Below are 9,635 nucleotides of genomic sequence, written 5' to 3'. Positions count from 1 at the left end.
AACCCTAACCCTAACCCTAACCCTAACCCTAACCCTAACCCTAACCCTAACCCTAACCCTAACCCTAACCCTAACCCTAACCCTAACCCTAACCCTAACCCTAACCCTAACCCTAACCCTAACCCTAACCCTAACCCTAACCCTAACCCTAACCCTAACCCTAACCCTAACCCTAACCCTAACCCTAACCCTAACCCTAACCCTAACCCTAACCCTAACCCTAACCCTAACCCTAACCCTAACCCTAACCCTAACCCTAACCCTAACCCTAACCCTAACCCCTAACCCTAACCCCTAACCCTAACCCTAACCCTAACCCTAACCCTAACCCTAACCCTAACCCTAACCCCTAACCCCTAACCCTAACCCTAACCCCTAACCCCTAACCCCTAACCCTAACCCCTAACCCTAACCCCTAACCCTAACCCTAACCCTAACCCCTAACCCCTAACCCCTGACCCTGACCCTGACCCTGACCCTAACCCTAACCCTAACCCTAACCCTAACCCTAACCCTAACCCCTAACCCCTAACCCCTAACCCCTAACCCTAACCCTAACCCTAACCCTAACCCTAACCCTAACCCTAACCCCTAACCCTAACCCCAACCCTAACCCCTAACCCTAACCCTAACCCTAACCCCTAACCCTAACCCTAACCCTAACCCCTAACCCTAACCCCTAACCCTAACCCCTAACCCTAACCCCAACCCCTAACCCCAACCCCCAACCCCCAACCCCCAACCCCTAACCCCTAAACCCCTAACCCCTAACCCCTAAACCCTAAACCCCTAACCCCTAACCCCAACCGTAAACCCCTAACCCTAAACCCTTTACCCTAATAACCCTAATGACCCTCACCCTAATAACCCTCACCCTAAAACCCTAAAACCTTAACCCCTAATCCTTAAACCCCTAATAGCTGCTGCAACCCTAATAGCTGCTGTAACCCTAACTCTAGACTGTAATGGGAGCTGTAACCCTAGGCTGTGCCCTAGGCTCCTCCCCTAACCGAGGGCTCCGCCTAGGGGTCTTGTTGCAACCCTAGGCTCCGCCCTGTAAGGTCACTTTTTCAAAATGGCCGACTTCCGGGTTATGTTGGGGGCTTCCGGTCACGGAGTGGGCTGGTTTTAGCTAGAATTGGCGGACTTCCGGTGTCCCTGGAGGACTTCCGGTGGCTGGGGATGGTTTTATTAGGGTTTGAGGGCACTTCCGGGTTCTCGGGATAATGTTTCCCGTCGGAGTCGGCGGACTTCTGGGTCCGACGGAGGACTTCCGGTCATAGAGACGAGGGTTCCGGGGGCGTTGGAGGACTTCCTGGTCCCACGGAGGACTTCCGACCACAGAGTAGCGCTTCCGGTCATAGAGGTTTTAAAATGGAGGGCTTGGAGGACTGGGGATCATAGAGGGTGGAGGGGGTTGCTGGACGGGACGGGTTTTTGCTCCTGTCTAGTGTGGGTACCGGTAACTCTATGGATGGTTTAGGTCCTGGAAGGGCGGTATACAGTGGAAATTGCGATTTCTGTAGTTTTCCTGTAATTCAGGGGGGTTTGGTACAGGTAAAGTGTACAATTTTGTACTGTATAGGGTGGTATTATTATCTGTATTATTATCTGTATATTATGTATAAATAAAAACATTAAAAATAATAAGTCTGGTGCAGCAGTAGAACATTTCACACACCCTGGGAGTAGATTTTTTATTTTAATAAATAAATTTATTTTTTTTTTTTTATTTCTTTAAACTACTACTCCCAGGGAGGTGACATGTTCTACTGCTGCTTCTGATATTTTTTTCCTTTAAACCATCATTTTTGTTTTAACTTCACTACATTTGTTTACACACATATTGTGAACATAAATATTACAAAAAAAAAAAAGGACAGAACATTAAAGGCCACCAGGGACACAGAAGCACAAAGACAAACACACCACCACCAACAGACACACAAAATTATTCCCCCCCCCCCGGACAAAACTCAAAGACAAACAATAACACCTAAATAATGACTGACACACAAACATTTCACAACCGGCAGAACAAAAAAAAAATCATTCTTTATTACTTCACCTTTATTGTTACTTTCTTTAAAGAACAACAACATTAGGCATTAACACATAGGTTTCCAGTGATGCACTATCGCCACAGCAAGGACTCAGAGCAGTGACAGTTATTAGCTCAGGCACATTGACAGTCCATCTCTCCTGCTTCGCTTAACATTCTTCTCCTTCCAGAGCTCTCTACTACAATGGAATCTGGATCCTCCGATTCAACCCCCCGGCCAAACACGTGCAGCTTGCGGACACCTGGATAGCTACTCTGATTCTCTGCTTGTAAAGAATAACACCAAACACCTTCATTAGTTTACATTATTACTCAAGAATCTACACTGATCAGGCAAAACCTTTACAAGCCCATCCTTCTAAAACATCCATTACACCCTCTTGTGTGCCCACCTGGCCCTCCTCAACACTGCTCACATAGAGTAACACCCCACACCCTTTGCCTTCAAAACCAACACTGCTGCTAGTGTTAACACTACTACCTGCAATCAGAGGCAAATACAAAACTCCAGAGGACCGTTCCTCAGGAATGCCGTTCCCAGGAGACGCCATCACAATTTCATCTCTCACCCTGCCTGGCAAAAACCCCGGCCCAAACCGCGCCGCCGTCCAAACTTTGGCGACGAACGTCGCCTCGCAGAGCGGCCGGGACCGGGGGAAAAAAAACACCCGGCCGGGGGAGGAAATAAAAAAAATCCCCCGGCTGGGGTTTTTTTTTTTTTCTAATTTCAAAAAGCACACTAGCTTGCTCAACCTGGAAAGAAATACACCCCCCACCCCCCAAAATTAGGCACCACCACCACCACCACCTCACACCCCACCCCTCACCCAAACACACGTCCGTTCCACCGCAACCGGACATCGCCCGCTCCTTCCGGCGCTCCTCGGGAACGCCGTTCCCGGGAGACGCCATCACAATTTCATCTCTCGCCCTGCCTGGCAAAAACCCCGGCCCGAACCGCGCCGCCGTCCAAACTTTGGCGACGAACGTCGCCTCGCAGAGCGGCCGGGACCGGGGGAAAAAAAACACCCGGCCGGGGGAGGAAATAAAAAAAAATCCCCCGGCTGGGGTTTTTTTTTTAATTTCAAAAAGCACACTAGCTTGCTCAACCTGGAAAGAAATACACCCCCCACCCCCCAAAATTAGGCACCACCACCACCACCTCACACCCCACCACTCACCCAAACACACGTCCGTTCCACCGCAACCGGACATCGCCCGCTCCTTCCGGCGCTCCTCGGGAACGCCGTTCCCGGGAGACGCCATCACAATTTCATCTCTCGCCCTGCCTGGCAAAAACCCCGGCCCGAACCGCGCCACCGTCCAAACTTTGGCGACGAACGTCGCCTCGCAGAGCGGCCGGGACCGGGGGAAAAAAAACACCCGGCCGGGGGAGGAAAAAAAAAAAAATCCCCCGGCTGGGGTTTTTTTTTTCTAATTTCAAAAAGCACACTAGCTTGCTCAACCTGGAAAGAAATACACCCCCCACCCCCCAAAATTAGGCACCACCACCACCACCTCACACCCCACCCCTCACCCAAACACACGTCCGTTCCACCGCAACCGGACATCGCCCGCTCCTTCCGGCGCTCCTCGGGAACGCCGTTCCCGGGAGACGCCATCACAATTTCATCTCTCGCCCTGCCTGGCAAAAACCCCGGCCCGAACCGCGCCGCCGTCCAAACTTTGGCGACGAACGTCGCCTCGCAGAGCGGCCGGGACCGGGGGAAAAAAAAACCCGGCCGGGGGAGAGAAAAAAAAATCCCCCGGCTGGGGTTTTTTTTTATTCTAATTTCAAAAAGCACACTAGCTTGCTCAACCTGGAAAAAACAGTTACACAACACACACAGACAGCCCAACACACACAAAAATAGGCAGCGCCACAACCTCACGCTCCACCCCTCACCCAAACGCACAGCCGTTCTGCCACCTGCCCGCCACAACGAGCCACGGCCCCGATTCTTGTCCCATCTGTGGAACCGCCTCACCCTGTCCCTTGAGACACCATCGCCGCTGCGCCTGACTCTGTAGAGTTAGCGCTCATAGGCAGGGACCAGGGAAGACGCCTTGCTAACTGCACCGCTCCTTCGCTGTTACTTGGATACTCCACAAAAACCTCACTCGAGGGTGTCGTGCGGGAATCCAAATCGTGCCGTGGCACCTGAAAACCACAACGGAAGAGCTCTAGGGCCGGCTGGCCGACAACTACCCTCTGCCTCGCAAGACGGCCCGTACGACCTCCGCCCCAACCGACTGTACCGACAGATTGCCATCCTGGGCTGGGGCCGCTCTCTATGCCAGCTCTGCAATGCCCAACCACCCAAATGCAACAAGAGCCATACCGAACACCAGGCAACGCCAAGCACTGCAATGCAATATACAACCAAACATAAAGCATGCCTTAACACAACGCTATGTAACACTGGACAGTCTCAAATGGCAGGCAATACAAATACAGGGCCAGGCAGTACGAAGGCAGAGCCGCGCAACGCAACACAGAGGACCGGGTCACTGAACGCAAGACGGTCTCCATTGGCGGGCAGTACAAAGGCAGAGCCGCGCAACGCGACACAGAGGACCGGGTCACTGAACGCAAGACGGTCTCCATTGGCGGGCAGTACAAAAAGACAGAGCCGCGCAACGCAGAGGACCGGGTCACAGAACGCAAGAGAGTCTCCATTGGCAGGCAGCGGCAAGGCACAGCGGCGCGAGGCGAGGCGGGGCGCGGGCCCACGTAACGCGAGGCACAGCGGCGCGAGGCGAGGCGGGGCGCGGGCCCACGTAACGCGAGGCGGTCCCCGTTGGCAGGCAATACGAATACAGAGTAGCGCAATGCGATATCCAGCCAAAGACAGGGCCGCGCAAGGCGATACAACACAAAGCGCTACATAACAAGATGTCTCAGATGGTGGTCAAAACCAACACAAATTGCGGCAAGGCAACACAACACCAGAACAACGGGTGTGTGTGAGAAGCTAGGCTGTAAGACACAAGCCTCTAAGCGTATGTCGCGTGAAAGGGTACGAGTCTGATGTGCGGCTGAGGGCGGCCCTCCCGTTGAGTCACGAGGTTCAGAAAGGACCCCCTTGCTTTCTAAACTCCTTCTCAGAGAGGAGCCTAGGTGCGGCTAGGTCCAGTCTTAGTCCCAGACTTGGTCAACGGTTTACGTCTAAAGGATTATGTGTGTGGCCACATATCAGAGTCAACGTTTGCCTGTCAAAGCCCCACTAAGGACTTTCACTGAAACAGTTTCGCAAAGTTGAAAAGAAAAATAGGTAGTTTATTGAGGCGACAGATATAAAAAGTTTGGAACTGCCGTTGATAAATGCACTTACTGCAACAATTTTGAGCTCAAGTTAATAGTTCAGCGCTTTTGTTAATGATAGTTTTCCCGGGGTAACATCCGACATAATCGGAGGCGCAAGTCTTACCAAAGAGGCGTCCCTGCTTGGGGAGGAGAGAGAGGTCCAGGCCCGTCGAGCCGTCCGGATAGTTGGAGTTCTCGTCCTCAAAAAAGAGGATTCTGAATGCCAGATTTATACTTTTGGCGAGGTGGGACTAAGTCAGGTATCGTGTGCCGATTGGCCCTCGACAAGGCTTGTTGTGCAGTTGGTCGGGGCTGGGGGGGGGGAAGTGGCGGAGAACAAACGTGTTCGGTCCAGAGGAGCGGTGGTCTGTTTAGTTTTACCAAAGTAAGGTCGAGCTGCGAAGGAGGCTCCCCCTCACCCCAGGCGTCACTTAGTTGATTAAGGAGTAGACCCGTCAGACGCCACATCTTGTTAGGATGAACAAATTGCTCATCTCCTGCCCCTGTTCAGGTCCGGTGCTTATCAGTGCAAGATAAGCAAGTTGCTCAATTCCTGCTCTCGCCCAAGCTGGACTCCCCCGGGGCCCCTTCTGCTGGGTCAAAATGGCCCTGTTTTTGGCACCAACAAGCCTGGACTAGTTCGGCATCCCACAGCATATAGAGATGAAAGATGGTATCAAACTTCAAATGAGGCGGAAGTTTCTAGAGCACAACTGTGAGTCCGGCACAGACCACCTCCGCAAAGGCGACCTCGCAGAAACATCTGCGACGCGAGGCGCGCTTTAAGCTCCGATCGCGAGACGAGAAACGCTCGACGGGCCGTATTCCGAAGCGACGAGGCGTCACTGACCCCGCGGATGCTCGCCGAGCGCGTGCGGCGGAACCTAGAGACCTGCCGTAAGGCGCCGTACGCATGAAAAGCGCAGATCACGCAAATGACGCTGCAACGCTGAGAGAGGCCAGAATGTTTACGTCCGGCACGATGGACCCGGGACCCCATCTGTCCCTAGACTCGAGGCAGACTAAATAGCCCTCTGCTACCCTGGCGTTAAACCCCCTGCTGGCCCTGCCCCCAACCACCGGGTTTGCCCCTTAAATTACCTTTCAGAGGGCAGAATCCAGATTCCCTTCTCATGGGGAAAAGGTCATCTAACCGGGACGCTCCCCCATCCGCCGGGTTCCGCTTTATCCCTCACGAGACAGAGCGTCGCCGGTCGCCGACGTGCCGCCCGGCGTCGACCTCCGCTGCGACGAAGCCCTCCTTGGAAACGCCTTCCTCTCGCCCGTCCCTTTTCCTCGGCCGCTCGGAGTCGGATTCTTCGGCCTGCCGTGCCGAGGCCTGACCGCCACCTGTAAAACTCAAAGGGCGGGATGTGATTTTAGCTACGTCTATAATACGACACCTCAGAAAACTGCTACGTCAGCGCACCGGTCATCTCTCGCCTCGCTTAAGTTCGCTCCGGTGCGGATATCCCGTTCGCGCATCGATTCGCGCCTAGAAAATACAACCGGAAAAGCGTGAACTAGGCGGAGTCGCCGACACGCCGATCCGCTGACGTCGGACGCCGGCCCGCCTTTGTCCGGCGCTCCTCTCGCCTCTTCCGGGGGCCTGTGACGCGCGGCTTGTCGCTCGGCCTCTGACAAACCCAAACAAACTGTGCAAAGTAAGGCTGTGGCCGCTGACCGGTAGCTTGACGAGACCGAAAGGTCTGTCATCTTTTCTGCATAAGCCTTCTAACTAGAGCTAAAACAAACAGAGAAGAGATACACCGAACCCCAAATATACCAACTAAGGCACATTTGAGATTGAACCCGCTCAACTACCGCACAAACTGCTGCTCCCAGGAGGCCAGAGTACAGCTTCTGACCCCCGCCAATGCAATGAAACTGTGACAGCTGTCTACAGATACTTGCCCAGAGATGGACTGTAGCGTCTTCACCAAAAGAATCCGGTCATGCCAATGTTTTACCGCCCCGCCACAAAGCTACGCTACCCCGTCTTTAACATTGCTACACCCCTGGGTGGAGCGGCTCCGACCCCGACACGGCGCACAGACTCCGCAAACGCGACCGTGAGACACGAGAAGGCCGCGAGCAAGAACGGCTACCGTGGCGAAGGTAAGACTGGCGAGGAAGCCCCGCGGCACCGCGACGTTGCGGATGCTTTATAGCGGCCCCGGGAAAGAGGCGACGGCCTTGGCCGGCGAGAGAAAGAGGCTGTCAAAACTGAAATGACAGATGCATCAGAGGCCGGGTTTTAAGATCTAAGGCCTTTAAAAACGTGGGGAGTGAAACCTGAGAAAAGAACTCGGGGCAAACGTACCGCTCGGAGGAGCCGCTGGCAGCGCCCAGCTTGGCGCCGCAATAGACGTCCGCTCAGAAACATCTACGACACGATGCGCGCCAAACAGAGCTATGCTTTAAGCTATAACTACAAGAGAGAAACTGGCTTGATGAGCTCAATACCAATGAGCACAGATATTCAAGACTCATGAGATCTAATAAGGTACCTGGTGATCACAAAAAGCAGCGGAGGCATCGAGACCCGAGGGAGGTGCGGCGTAGAGCATAAGACAGACAACGCAACCTACGCGACACAACCGCACGCGGGCTTAAAGCGCCCTGCCCGGCGCGGTCTAGCACGGTGCCGACGAGTAACCCGCTCCCTTTGCCTACCCGAAGGCGACCGCTCCCGGACAGCCCTCTCCCGTATGCTAACTTTAAAAGCCATCCCCTGCAACTCCCAAACTTGTCCGGACCTACCTTCTTACGGCGCTCTGCTCTCCTCCTCTGCCGCTCTTCGGTGGGCATCTAGCCAGTCCGCATCTGGAAAAATCACACCGAGTTATCAAACAAGTCACCCAGATGCCGAGTGAGAGCCAAACAATTCCGGACGGGCCGTATCGGCACGCTAACCGTACGCTCCTATTGCTATTCCGCCTATCCCCGACTCGACAGCCCTGGGCAGAGCAGCTCCACACACACACACCACACACAGAGACGGACGCCACACAGAACGCTACAAACAACGTGACTCACAAAGAGAGAACACTCTCAGCGAGAGGAACGACTCCCGGACCGGAGAGGCTGCCGAACAAGGCGACCTATAGGGCACGACGCCCGGGTGAGGAAGCTCTATGGCAACCCCAGAAGAGAATTGACCGTAAATGGCCCGTTATAAGAAGTTACTGTCAAAACCGAGATGACGGGTGCAGCAAGAAGCCCGTCTTCAAGACCTAAGAAGGTAAGGATGCAGGGAGGAAGACCCAGTCCCTGAAAATGGATAGCTGGAGAGCAGAACTCCGGACGCAGCCTGGTATAGCGCTGCAAATAGAGGACCCGCCAGAAACTTCCGACACGCAAGAACGATCCACGCCGTAAGCTCGCTGTGCGAGAAAAGAAGCGCCCGATTGGCGGTACGCTGACAAGTACCGGCGTTCGAGAGCCTAGGGACGGCGCCCGAGAAGCGTGCCGTGCCCCTCGAGTGCAAAGAGGGCGTTGAGACCCGAGGAAGGGCTAAGACACACAGGACGAGACACGCAGACATAACACAGGCTGGAACTGCCCTGCCCGGTCTAGCATCGTGGTGACATGTAACCCGCTCCCTTTGCCCAGCCAAGGGGAACTGCTCCCAGACAGCCCTCTCCCCGGCGCTAGCCATAAAACCCCTCCGCCACAACCCCCAAACTCGCTCCCTCCCCGGCAACGGTCCCTCAACTTAGCTTTCCGAGGGCCGGGGATCCGAATCCATCGGCAACAAAAACATCAACGCCGCGCATTGGCTAACTGGGATGTTCCTGCAGTCGCCCGGTGCCTCTTCATCAGCTACAATAGAAAACAGAACACAAACAAAACAGCACTGTCAGTCAGCGTTGCATCAGCCGGCCAACACCAACCTCTCCCATGACACCCCCTTCCTCTGAAGCACCGTGTCTTTCTGCTCACCTGCTCGGTCCAGAGATGGACCCTGCAGCTGTCCTCGCTTGCAGCACCTAAGACGCCACGAGACACAAAATTACTCCTATGTTTGTCAGAAGTCACCGCTCCCACAATCGCCCTCGCCATTCCTCCAGCTCACCTCAAATGACCGACCCACCTCCTTACGACGCTCTGCTCCCCTCCTGTGCTGCTCTTTGGTGCGCTTCCTCTCTCTCTGCATCTGGGAAAAAAAAAAACCACAAAACCCCAAACTAATTAAACAAGTCGGCCAGATGCCGAGCGAGAGCCAAACAATTCCAGACTGGCCATGCTGACACGCTAACCGTA

The 9,635-nt window shown here is 54.3% G+C and overlaps 2 long non-coding RNA genes across 3 annotated transcripts; both read right to left on the bottom strand.

Annotated features, from left to right (window-relative positions):
- Nucleotides 1–2,063: 2,063 nt before the first annotated feature.
- On the bottom strand, nucleotides 2,064–5,567 carry LOC129197624 (uncharacterized). Its single transcript, XR_008574359.1, has 3 exons — nucleotides 5,494–5,567; nucleotides 4,051–4,223; nucleotides 2,064–2,328 (listed from the first exon to the last, which is right to left on the bottom strand). It is a non-coding gene; the product is annotated as an uncharacterized LOC129197624 (long non-coding RNA).
- Nucleotides 5,568–5,660: 93 nt separating this feature from the next.
- Nucleotides 5,661–8,352, bottom strand: LOC129197623 (uncharacterized). 2 transcript variants are annotated; one of them, XR_008574358.1, is made up of 3 exons: nucleotides 8,133–8,352; nucleotides 6,471–6,727; nucleotides 5,661–6,318 (listed from the first exon to the last, which is right to left on the bottom strand). It is a non-coding gene; the product is annotated as an uncharacterized LOC129197623 (long non-coding RNA). The 2 variants fall into 2 exon arrangements; XR_008574357.1 differs by having other exon boundaries at nucleotides 6,471–6,719.
- Nucleotides 8,353–9,635: the final 1,283 nt, after the last annotated feature.

This window comes from Grus americana, chromosome 29 (assembly GCF_028858705.1).
Source record: "Grus americana isolate bGruAme1 chromosome 29, bGruAme1.mat, whole genome shotgun sequence".
In the NCBI taxonomy this organism is placed as follows: Eukaryota; Metazoa; Chordata; class Aves; order Gruiformes; family Gruidae; genus Grus; species Grus americana.
This window is presented reverse-complemented; position numbering and strand designations above follow the sequence as displayed.